At 40.6% G+C, this 13,738-nt stretch overlaps 1 protein-coding gene across 13 annotated transcripts in view; it reads right to left on the reverse strand.

Moving 5' to 3' along the window:
* The window catches only part of nrxn1a (neurexin 1a), a 1,388,176-nt gene that overhangs the window by 695,926 nt on the left and 678,512 nt on the right, over nucleotides 1-13,738 (reverse strand). The window lies entirely within an intron of this gene.

The following is a 13,738-nucleotide window of genomic DNA, read 5'->3' on the forward strand; positions in this document are numbered from 1 at the left end:
ATTTCTCAGATTTTGGAATTTTTCGGGTTTCGGAATGGAAGATTTTTAGCGTAGATTAGGTAGGTAGCGCGGGCGGCTTGAAAATTCTGGAGTGGTTGCCTCCTCCCTGGAGACCGGGAATCATTGTAAATCATTGCTTAAATGTTAGTCAGTTAGTTTGGAGGGATTTTATGTGGTGGGGCGGGGTGAAGGGGGAAACTTTAATTCTTAGTCCCCTACCTGGTCGGAGAGGCGGGGAGCAGGCAATGCCTTACCGGGTCGCCGTGCAGTAAGCTCCGAAGTGCTGTGGCCACCGACTCCCAACATCACGGAGCTGGGGCTGTGGGCGTCCAGCCACGGGCGCCGCCGGTTGTAGCCCCGACCCTGGCAACTCTACCCCTGTCTGCGCGGCGCTCCAAATGCAGCGCGGCCCGCGGCCGGACACCCGCAGCCCTAGCTCCGCGATGTTGGGAGTTGTCGGCGTTGCAGCGCTGGGATACCAGCGGGGAGCGGGCAATGCCTTACTGGGTCGCCGTGCGGTAAGCTCCGGAGCGCTGTGGCCGCCGACACACATCGTGGAGTTGGGGCTGTGGGCGTCCGGCAGCCAGGGGTAGAGTTGCCGGGGTCGGAGCTACCACCGGCGCTGCCCGCGGCCGGACGCCCGCTACCCAGCTCCGCGATGTTGGGAGTCGGCGGCCACAGCGCTCCGGAGCTTACTGCGCGATGTTGGGAGTCGGCGGCCACAGCAAAAGCCCTCCAAACTAACTGACTAACATTTAAGCAATGATTTACAGATGTTTAAGTGTCTCCCCGGTCTCCGGGGGAGGAGGCAGCCACTACAGTAGTACAGACCTGGGTTGACCGTGGGTCGTTTTGCATCAAGTTTGGCACCAAACACGAGCTTTGGTGTGCAGACGACATCCTGGAAAAAATGTCCGGTTTTCGGAGCTTTTTGGTTTCCGAAACTCCGGATAAAAGGTTGTGCACCTGTATTAACAATCTTTTAAAATTAGTCAATTTTAGAACTACAGGAAAGTAGTCATTGAGATAGACCACTTTAATTTTCTTGAGAACTGGGATAATGCAACTATTTAGTTCAGTCATTATGCATTTTTGCTCATAACCAAAGTTAATAAAATCTAAAATTCCAGATATGCCACATCCCATGCCTATTTTCACTGACTGAAACAGTGTTGTCCAGTGGATTATCAGATACTGCCACATTAAGATGGTTTAGAAACATAGAAATTAGGTGCAGGAGTAGGCCAGTCGGCCCTTCGAGCCTGCACCGCCATTCAATATGATCATGGCTGATCATCCAACTCAGTATCCCGTACCTGCCTTCGCTCCATACCCCCTGATCCCCTTAGCCACAAGGGCCACATCTAACTCCCTCTTAAATATAGCCAATTAACTGGCCTCAACTACCCTCTGTGGCAGAGAGTTCCAGAGATTCACCACTCTCTGTGTGAAAAAAGTTCTTCTCATCTCGGTTTTAAAGGATTTCCCCCTTATCCTTAAGCTGTGACCCCTTGTCCTGGACTTCTCTAACATCGGGAACAATCTTCCTGCATCTAGCCTGTCCTACCCCTTAAGAATTTTGTAAGTTTCTATAAGATCCCCTTTCAATCTCCTGAATTCTAGAGAGTATAAACCAAGTCTATCCAGTCTTTCTTCATAAGACAGTCCTGACATCCCAGGAATCAGTCTGGTGATCCGTCTCTGCACTCCCTCTATGGCAATAATGTCCTTCCTCAGATTTGGAGACCAAAACTGTACGCAATACTCCAGGTGTGGTTTCACCAAGACCCTGTACAACTGCAGTAGAACCTCCCTGCTCCTATACTCAAATCCTTTTGCAATGAAAGCTAACATACCATTCGCTTTCTTTACTGCCTGCTGCACCTGCATGCCTACCTTCAATGACTGGTGTACCATGACACCCAGGTCTCGCTGCATCTCCCCCTTTCCCAATCGGTCACCATTTAGATAATAGTCTGCTTTCCCGTTTTTTCCACCAAAATAGATAACCTCACATTTATCCACATTATACTGCATCTGCCAAACATTTGCCCACTCACCCAGCCTATCCAAGTCACCTTGCAGTCTCCTAGCATCCTCCTCACAGCTAACACTGCCCCCCAGCTTAGTGTCATCCACAAACTTGGAGATATTGCCTTCAATTCCCTCATCCAAATCATTAATATATATTGTAAATAGCTGGGGACCCAGCACTGAGCCTTGGGGTACCCCACTAGTCACTGCCTGCCATTGTGAAAAGGACCCGTTTACTCCTACTCTTTGCTTCCAGCTTTTCTGGCAAATTAGCCAGAAAAGCTGCTTTTTCTGGCTAATTTGTATGCATCATCCTTCGCTTTGATACTATCCCTGATTTCCCTCGTTATCCATGGATGTACTACCTTCCCTGATTTATTCTTTTGCCAAACTGGGATGAACAATTTTTGTAGTTCACCCATGCAGTCTTTAAATGTCTTCCATTGCATATCCACCATCAACCCTTTTAGAAATAATTGCCAGTCAATCTTGGCCAATCCACGTCTCATACCCTCAAAGTTACCTTTCTTTAAGTTCAGAACCATTGTTTCTGAATTAACAATGTAACTCTCCATCCTAATGAAGAACTCAACCATATTATGGTCACTCTTGCCCAAGGGGACACGTACAACAAGATTGCTAACTAATCCTTCCTCATTACTCAATACCCAGGAAGGAACTGATTTGCAAAGAAGCCTTGAAAAGATGTCTTTATAATATGTTTAGTGTGTAGTATTCTTACTTCATTGGTAAATTCAACCTCAATTACCATTGTATTTATCAGGTCTATCGGGTGGAGCACAATGAATCATTATGAACCTTCCCCAGTGTGTACAGGGTATCAGGTGGGAATAATTGTAGATATCTACAGGATGTATCCACTAAGTGCTTTAGGGGTCCTCACATGGCTGACAGGAAAATCAAAGATTGCATTCAATCAAGAGGTTTATGTGTTTCTTGACTGGAGGGTGGAGAACACTGTTGACTTCAGAAAAGGAAGATCAGGAATTTGATCAAGAAAGGTAGGATAAAATTAATGAAACAAATATTCTAAGAGATATTTGCCCTTCTGAATGGGTGGTAAATCTTTGAATCTTTGCATTTCTCAACTCAAGAGTGCTGTTAAGGCTCCATTTTTGATTTTGTTCAAAAGGGATAGGTAGGTTTCTGGACCAAGGGCAGCGGGAAAAAAATATGGTGTTGAGTGTTTCAAGTACAGGAGAAAAACTACAACATTCTACTTTGTGAATGAAATTTAATAACCTCCTTGTACATTACTAATTAACACTTAAAAGATTTCCACTTACAAGAATGTGTCAAGAACCCCTAAGAAAAAACAGTAATGTATTAGCTATTGCAACAAAATGTGTAATATTGCAATTTTGGAATCCTGGCATGGAAAGGTAACTTATGGGCCTGTCCCACTTAGGCTATTTTTAGGCGACTGCCGGCGACTGGCCCCCCCTTCAACATAAAATTTGAAATAGAATCATTACTTTAACAACAACAAAAAAAAACAAAGTCAGCACAAGCGGCAACATACGTCACCTGGCGACAACCTACGTCACCTGGCGACAACCTACGTTGACCTGGCGACAACTACGACAGCACCTACATTAGGAGAAATCAAGCTACGCTCATTGGCATCAAAACCCCTGCCGACTATCTCCGAAAATGTTTCAACTTGTTGAAAATCCAGCGGCGACCAGAAAGATGCTACGACTCTTTGGGCAACTAAGGAGACTACTCACGACCATACTGGTGACACCCCGGCGACCATGTAGCGACAGCCTAGTCGTCTGCAATCGCCTAACAAATTGCCTAAGTGGGACTGGCCCATTACTGTTAAAAGCATGATCACAAAGAGAGTAGATGAGCATAGATGTTCTTTTGTTCCTTTTACATAAATTGTTAACATAATAAGGTGACTTTATAATATTGTCAGTTCACAAATACTAAAATATAACTAAACTTTGGGACATCATACTAGAACATCAGGGCAGCACAGTGACGTCACAATAGAGTTGTTGCCTTACAATACAGCACCGGAGACCTGGGTTTGATCTTGAAGTGCTGTCTGCACAGAGTTTGTACATTCTTCCTTTGACTGTGTGGATTTACTCTGGGAGCTCCGGTTTCCTCCCACATTCCAAAGATGTGCAGGTTTGTAGGTCAATTGCCTTCTACTGCCTTCTATTAATTGCCCTGAGTGTGTAGGATGCAAAAGTGGAATAATATAAAACTGGTGTATGAATGATCGTTGGTTGGCATGTACTTGGTGGGAGGAAGAGCCCGTTTCCCCACTGTATCTCCAAATTAAACTAAACCATTAATTTAACCTAAAATACCTTGGTAAGATGCAAAGAGTTTATCAAGGAACAAAGGTTATCTGCAAAAAAGCAAGTTGTAAAAGCTGCTCTCCTTGGGAAAATGAAGGTTAGGAGATGATTTAATGCAGGATTTTCAAGATGACATGAATTTTAATAGAATGAGGTGCTGAGTGCTCTCTTGTACATGCATGAAAGAGGCAATTAAACACACCTGAGCAATTACAAATGCCTGTGAAGCCATGTTTCCCAAATATTATGGTGCCCTAAAATGAGGGGACTCTGTATACACACAGCTTATACACCATGTGGAAACCAAAATGTATAAAAATAGTCTTTAATAGAATCTGACAATGTGCACTTTAACCACATGTGATTTGTTTTATATTACAAATCTCAAATTGTGGAGCACAGAGGCAAATAAATAAATGATGGGTCTTTGTCCCAAACATTATAGAGGGCACTGTAAACCTGGAGATTGTTCAATTTTCAAATAAAAAGCACAGATTTGGCTCTAAGCACCAGAACTCTTTCAAAGAGCCAGCTAAAGTACATTGGATTACATTTTTTTCCCTGTAGTATATGTTTCAATAATTATATTATGAAATGAAAATGTAAATTATAATTACGTTACTTAATTGGTAAATGCACTTGACATTGCAGACATGACTGGATTTTATTTTACTTGAGACTAAATATTTTATTTGCATTTATACACTCTCACATATTCTCTGTTGATGTACTTTAGATAATGTTGGTACTGTTTTAATAAACAATGTATTTTTGCTTCGATATATTTGAATAAAGTGGGCTTTCAATTCAAGATGCGATTATTGTTATGATTGTGGTGACTAATTGCGCTCCGAAGAGAGATTGACAGATCAGTATAATTGGTCGAGATTTATGATTGCGTCATGTACCATGTGTGAATACTTGTCTGCTACTACTGTGACAGACATCAATAAAATATGTTTGTTGCTAATGGAAAGAGGCTGATTGAATCCAGCAGGCGGCATCAGGCCAGTCATGACCTAGATGAAGAACTAAGCCTCTTTAAAGAAATTATATGACTGTTCAAAATGCGTATTTCACTTAGATATTTATTTTTGAGCCAAGGATACTCTGCTTTGTTCTTGATTTGAAATGTGGGTAAATCTCTGAGGACCATGAGTTTGGCTGCACAATGCTCTCCATGACACCATAAGGCAATTAAACAGTTCTAGAGACTCATGTACAAACTGCCAAATGTTCTTTTCACAGTTCTATTTACTTTGATAAAGATTATTTTATTCATTTTACACCACTTTGGAGAGAAGCCTTCAAGATGGAATTCTCAACTAGCTAGATTAATAATACATTATAATACCATCGTGATTCTCCAAAGGTCATATTTTCTGACTCCAATTAAATCTGTTACTTACAATCTTTCACTACAATAGACTGTTCAGCAGCATTCCTGATATTTAAATATTTGCTCAACCGTTTTCATGTGCCTGAAAATTTGAGATTTTTCTTTCCCAAATGTGCACGTTCTGTTTTGTTCTAATGATCACTGGACAAAGTATCATTCAAGAGGTGACATTTTAATCATAATGGCAATCAACAGACGAGAACTGTACTTTTTGTTGGAATTGTGACTGTTGGCTCGAATTATTAGGGTTGGGTGGCTGTGCAGATAGCTGTACAGTAGGAAACAGTTTTGTGCTCCACAATCCAGAATCCGTTATAAAGAGGGTTTAAACGAGGGTTTACTGTATTCATTTCCATAGGTGTGCAACAGGAGACTGGAAATCTGAACACTGCCCATCTCCCGAGATGTTGTCTGTCCCGCAGAACTAAAGGGCCTGTCCCACTTGGCCGTCATTTGCGCGTAATATACGTGACATCATTTACGCGTGACGGTGCGTGGTGACATAAACAGTGACACACGGTCGCGCGCGGCGTCCCAGGATTTTGGGATGTACAAAATCTTTGCGTGCCATCTGCGTGATGCACAAATAACGGCCAAGTGGGACAGGCCCTTTACTCCAGCATTTTGTGTGTCTCCATAATTCCAGAGCATAGTTTTTTATTTGCTGACAAGAGGTGGCCAGTGAATTCAAGCTTGCAACTACTGCCTTGACCCTACACTCTGCGATTTATTCCCAATTTCCCTCTGTATTTCCCTCCTTCTTTGAAGCATCCCTTAAGACCACTCAGCAAATTATGCTCATCTATATTTTAGTTGCTTCTTGTCATAATTATTCAGAAATTGTGGGGCATAATGGTTGCGTTAAATAATTTCACATACATGTTCTGTGAATATTGCCAATTTCTTGTCTCCTGCTACATTTGTTATATTTTCGATACATTCACAATTATTCTTGCTTTGCATATTCTGAGGATAATGAACCATTAAAGTTTTGCTGATGTACAAAACAAATCTAGAGTTTGAAGACTGAAAAAGTCTGACCACAACTAATTAAAAAACAAATTATTCATTGTGCATGCCAAATCTTCCGTTCCACAAGGCTTGATATTTAAAAAAAAGTTGTTATTTCTAATTTTTCAACCTTGTGAATGCACATAGAACAGCTCTTGTATATCACACCAATTGTAATGATCCTGCCTTTTCATGCTTCTAACAATCTCTGCTTGTCCATGTTTACATGGTGAGGCTGAACATTAATCAAAATGAGCACCATGCCAGTGTACATCCCCATATCAAGTTTCTGAAATCAGTATCAAGAGGCTTGGACAGTGTTTAGATTCAGGGACTGCTTGAAAGTTGCTTCAGATGTGTAAGCAACAAATAGATTACACATTTTGTGAGTAGGAACAACTAGCTGGCATTTTCATATGCATACCTATGTAAATTTTCTGCCTGACCTCAATGCCATATTGATGAAAAAATATCCAAGATAATTTTTGTCTGGCTTTGCAAGGTCCCTTTATAAACTACATGGTGTGCCACTCAAAGGCAAGCAGCAACTTATGGTAATAAAGCAAGAGATGAAATGAATATTTTGAAGCCTGATAATATTAATAAGATGGAGGATATTAATATTTCTATCATGTAAATAGCTAAAGAGTTAGTTTAACTTAACTCAGCAAGAACCCACAGAATGTATCGAGGGATAGTTTAACAATAGGATTTGGTGACAGCTTTACACAACTGCCAGAGAGTGGCAACCATGTTATTGATTTTCAAGTGTGTTTTTGCCTGGAACACTGCCATACATTTGTGAAATATTAGTTGAATTGTATCTAACATGGAACACTGCAATTTCATGTAAATAGACAACAGAAACTTTTAAAAACTTGATTTGTGATATCTGACCTTATCATGGTTTAAAGAGGTCTCTTGGGAAATACAAAGCATTCTTCCACCTGTCAAAACTCTATAAATGGCAAAGGCACGGAAGAAAATCTGTAAAGAGCTTTCTAGCTCAGACAAAGTAAGAATCTACTTTAATGCACCCTGAAAGCTATGTTTATGGCCAAAACTTTCTTCATCTCACACTCTTCTGTGAGACCTTAATCATTTATCTCAAGAATTCACAAAATGTCACTAGCTACATCTGCAGGAATTGAGCTTTATCCACAGGAGTTACCCTGTGACTTGTTTTCAAAATCAATGGAATGACAGACGACTTTAAAAATAAAAATATTGTGTCAGCTTTTGGGAACATTTACTTGGTAAGAGACTTTTAAGGGACATTTAAGAGACCTTTAGATAGGCACATGGATATGACGGGAATGAAGGGATATGGATCACGTGTAAGCAGAGGAAGCAGGGAAGATTAGTTTAGCATGGTGTTGGACGTGACACGGACATAGAAACATAAATATAGAAAATAGATGCAGGAATCGGCTATTTGGCCCTTTGAGCCAGCACCACCATTCAATACGATCATGGCTGATCATCCAAAATCAGGACCCAGTTCCTTCTTTCTCCCCATATCACTTGATTCCATTAGCCCCAAGAGCTATTTCTAACTCTCTCTTGAGAACATCCAGTGAATTTGCCTCCACTGCCTGTGGCAGAGAATTTAACAGATTCACAACTGTCTGGGTGAAAAAGTGTTTCCTCATATCAGTCCTAAATGGCCCACCCCTTATTCTTAAAATGTAATCCCTGGTTCTGGACTCCCCCAACATGCGAAACATTTTTCCTGCATTTAGCTTAACCAATCCCTTAAGAATTTTATATGTTTCTATAAGATCCCCTCTCATCCTTCTAAATTCCAGTGAATACTAGACTAAGTGGGACCCGTTGGGTCTCAGCATCACACAGGAGGGCTGGTCATCCAACGCTATAATCCACCTCACCACCAATTCTAATATTGGTGGCCAGTTTGCGGGGCGGGGGGGGCTTTCTGGGGCGCTAGTATGGGTGTTGTGGGCTGAAGGGACTGGTTTCCAGAGGGCTAGTATGCAAATTGTGTGCCAAATGGATTCTTGGGCTGGCGTCTTAGTCAATCAAGCCTGTTGTGCTACCAACTCACTCACTCACGGCTGGTGGGCTGGTAGTTGACTCACGGCTAATCCCTGAAATTCTATTTCAAGCAGGGTATAAGGCCACCAAATTCCAGTGCAGTTTCTTAACACTTCTAGCAGGGTGCAAGGCCACCAAATTCAAGTGTAGTTTCATACCATTTGAAGTAGGGTGCAAAGCCAATAAAGACAGCGAGTCGTGACCTCTCCCTCCTCAATCTTGCAGAGACTGAGCCACACCCACATCTCCGGCTTTCATGGAGTGATTGACAGGAGAGAGATTCTCAACATTTTTTAAAAAACTAATAACACTTTTCTTTCAACTTCAAGCCAAAGCAACCAAGTCACCATTTGCAGTCATAGTGCCTTTCAACTTCAAGCCAAAGCTCCAAAGCCACCATTTGCAGTAAGTAGTGCCTTTCAATTTCAGTAAGTAGTGCCTTTCAATTTCAAGACACACCCAAGCCAAGTCAACCAGGGGAGGGGGGGGGGGGAGGGAGGGAGAGGGGGGGGGGCGCTTTCTGGAGCGCTAGTATGAACCATTTTAGAACCAATAGACATTTTTTGCAAGCTTTAGAACCAATAGACATTTTTTGCAAGCTTTAGAACCAATAGTCATTTTTTTGCAAGCTTTAGAACCAATAGAGACACTTTTTGCAAGCTTTATAACCAATAGAGACATTTTTTGAAAGCTTTAGAACCAATAGACATTTTTTTGCAAGCTTTAGAACCAATAGACATTTTTTTGCAAGCTTCAGAGCCATTCTGCAAGCATTTTAGAACCACTAAGGGCACTTACATTTGAGTAGACATGTGTTCAGTGTTATTCACAGCTCAGAGAAACACGATCCTCTGCCTTCCTCCATCTTGAAGAGACTGTGTGGCACACCACTTCCTGGTTTTATAGTCCCTCCCCCCTGCCACCAGCGGGGGCAGCAGAGAGAATGGGGAATTTTGTAAAAAAACATAAATATCTCTCTGTCATTTTTTAATCGACGGGAAAAATCTTCGGCACACATGCAGCGGAGGGGGGCTCTGAGCAAGGTGGCCAAAAATGACGGCCATAGGTGGCAGCGTTCTCTCGGAAATCGCAGCACAGATGGCCAAAACCGGTGAAGAACAGACTTTTAGTAATATAGATAAGCCCTGTCGGGCAATTATTTCATTGTGGGCCGAAGGGCCTATTCCTGTGCTGTAATGTTCTATTTACTTTCATTAAGTGGTGCTGATGTTTGTAAGTGAATTGTGCTTCAGAAGAGTGGAATTGTTTGCAATGTGCCGTCACCAGCGGCAATGAGTAATGGGACATGCAAAGCCACCTGGGTGCAATGGATATCCTTGTACTCTCAGGACTGCTGCCACTTAAAAATACTTGAAAGCATTCTCATGCTGCTATTGACTGTCCACGAGAAGGAGATGAACAGTGATGCCTGACCAAACAATGCATCTGAGTGACTTTGTGCATCTGTGCACTGCTGGTTCACAGTGTCCCCAGTGAGCTTCAAAGGAACCTGCTATATAAAATATGAATAGTTGTGAGTTAACAGCTATTGGCAGTATGGTACCTGTGGTGCTGTTTGGCTGCAGGTCGGCTTCTAGCACATTGCATAATACCATCATCGCATCCCTGCTGATTCAAAAGCGTCTGAAATCTCATAAATCCCAAGACGAATGAGATTCTGCTCAATTTAATAGCAGAACTTATTAATATAACTTTTATTCAGTGTTTTGCCCAGCACATGGTTAAACTGATAGAATTATGGGATCTCTTGCTGTTGAATGGAAAGGTCTGCAGCAGACAATTGGTCAGAAAACAATGTAGCTCTTGAGGAGTGAATGGGACATGCGTTGGCGAGGTTGGATGAGAAACCTCATGAGGACCGTAGCAATTTATGGAAGTCGGGTACTCGGGAACAAGGGATAGAATACTTTGGACATGATTTGTTTGAGAGAGATGAAGAAAAAGTTAATCTAAAAAGTGAAAATATTTCGCAAGGAGGAAATTATTTGATCACAATAATTGAACCCGAGTATAATCGCCACAAGAAGGCAGGCAAATCCAAGAGGCTGTTGAGAAGTGTTGCCCAATCCCGTTAGTGAGGAGGCACTGAGATTGGCCAGTATTAATTGATGTTTTGAGGAGAGTACTCTTACATCTGATGACACAAAGGTTGTTGTTGAAAACAACTAACTGATAATTTAACAAACAGGTCGTCCCGAACCCAGATAAATCCTGTTCGTCAGACCATAATTGACATCCAAATGCAATGTATGTGAATATTATCATCGTAAGTTACCCAGGGTTTGGAAGACAGCACAATTGCATGCAATGCATCTGGCAGTGTAAACATCATGGCAAGTACATACACAACAGGTGTTTAATGACTTGATTTTTTAACACCTAGAACCAAAGAAACCTCACCCATGAAATTGCAAATCCATATAAATAAAAGTAGTGATTAGAGTATTACCATCTGAAATGTTGGCCTTTGTTAGAGTGATAATTTCAGATGTAAACTGGCTGACCTGGTATGGCTTTTATATTCCTTATTTATTTCCACCAAAGAGCAAGCATTGTAAAATTTTCCAACAGGAAAACTATTGTGCAGCTTGGCAGAAAGACTGGAACAGATAGAGAACTTGTCTCAACCATTATTCAAGCTCATAAATAGATCAAAGAAATAATATAAATGACAAGGAAAGATTGATGTTTCATGAACATCCATGAGCAAGCAGTCCAGTCAGACAAGGAGATTCAATGATTTTTATTTTTATGAGATGATCTAGGGAATCTAGGAAATGTCACTGTCAAGCTAGTTTGTTGATGGAAAAGATCTTGGAGTGGCTTGCTTTTGGAGCAAGATGGCAACTAATAACGTATGCAATCAGAGTACTGACAGACACACACATGCTGCCCAGATTGAAATAATCTATTGGCTGTGACATTTGGGACTTGAGAGTTTCACCAGTAGACATATGGGAGATGTGTATGTACATATGCCCACTGACTACACATCCCTTGTGTAACTGAGATGAGTAATTTTCCAAGCCGAGATGGAATAAAATGGCTAACTCTGCACATACACAAATATGATACACTGTCCAACAAATGTGTTGAGATGTATTTTATTTTCTTGGATGTCATTTTTGTCATAAAATATTTGAAACTGGGAATTTTATTCCTCTAGAAAAAAATGTCTGGCCATAATTATTTTTGAACATTGCAGCTAGAGATGAAAATATCAAAATATGTTTAGCACACACATCTGTTGAAATTTCAACAGCTATTCTGCCATTTAATTAGAAAAATGTAGGGAGATTATGCATGTGAATTTATTTTGATTTATTGGAGCACCAGTTGAGTTTAGAGATACAGCACGGAAACAGGCAATTTGGCACACTGACTTTGCACTGACCAGCAATCACTCTGTACACTAAACACTATCCTAAACACAATTTACAATTTACAGAATCCAATTAACCTACAAACCTCTGCATCGTTGAAATGTGGGAGGAAACCAGAGCTCCCGGAGAAAACCTTTGCAGTCATGGGGAGAACGTACAAATTCTGTACAGACAGCACTCGGGATCGAACCAGGGTCTCTGATGCTATAAGGCAGCAACCCTACCACTGTGCCAATGTGCAACTCAGAGTAAAGACTCTCCATAGTTTAGAAACTTTAAATCAGAATAATCATTAACAAATATAGAAAGGAATTAGGAGAAGCAAAACTTAATAATACAACAGCTTTAAGCTCGGAAGCTTTCATCAAAATAGATATTTCTTAAATATTAATAAGGTATTAACATGCAAATTTATGACGTGCCATCCAAAACTAATATCTTATGGCTTATTGTTACTGAATAAACATTAAAAGCATCTTAGACAACTGACATCTTTCACTTCTGTTTACCAGTAAACAATCCCATTTATGGTCTGTTTGTTATTGGAATAATTCATGCCACAATTTATACAACAAAAAATAAAATTGCAAAAGAAAACTATTGGATTTTTTTAAAGAGCAAATTGACAGCAATCAATATTCTGTACAAATATGCCAGGGTTTCATCAAATGAAGAGAAATTGTTTTGGAATATATGGCCTTATAGAATGGCACAGTAGCTTTAGTAGGAAATTGATTGTATATTTCATTTGTTAATCTGGACTTTGGATATTTATGATTACCCTTGAAATGGTGAAATTGTAAAATTGTGTATCATTCACAGATTAGGGTTGAACATGTGGGGAAAAAAGCCTTCATGAATATAATAAAGGGAAGAATACCTTCTGCACTGAAAAGCTGCAATAAGAAGTTATGTCGAAATATTTTACAGGATCAAGTAATCACATGCAAGACTTCACAATTGTGACTAGATAAAATGTTCAATTGGGATTTGGGAAGCATCAATGTTTTCACAGTCATACAACCAAACTTACAGTAAATAGTTTAGGTCATGAAATATTATTCCTTGAATTATACTGCCAAAGCTCATTTAGGCAACTTGGTTAACATGGACGAGTTGGCCTGAAGGGCTTGTTTCCCTGATGTATAACTCTGGGACTCAATGACTCCAAGTGTAGGTGCACCTTATGTGGTACAAAGGGATGAAGAATGTTTTTCTTCAACTTCTCGCATAGGTTTTAGCGGGGCTGTTAAAAATCATTTTATTCCATCGCTGATTGCTGCCAACAACTTTATTTTTTATCCTGGCCTTGCATTAATAGCTTATAAAGCTAATATTAAGCACAATGTTTACAAATGCTAACTTTGATCTATCTAATGAGATTATATTCACTTTCACTGTTTGCGTAATTCATTTATTAGTGATGCTTTGCCATGTGTAAAGCAGATTGAAGAGTTAGGTGCAACTTAAAAAGTGGTTCATTGAATAATCTTAAA

Source organism: Leucoraja erinacea, chromosome 8, assembly GCF_028641065.1.
Source record: "Leucoraja erinacea ecotype New England chromosome 8, Leri_hhj_1, whole genome shotgun sequence".
In the NCBI taxonomy this organism is placed as follows: Eukaryota; Metazoa; Chordata; class Chondrichthyes; order Rajiformes; family Rajidae; genus Leucoraja; species Leucoraja erinaceus.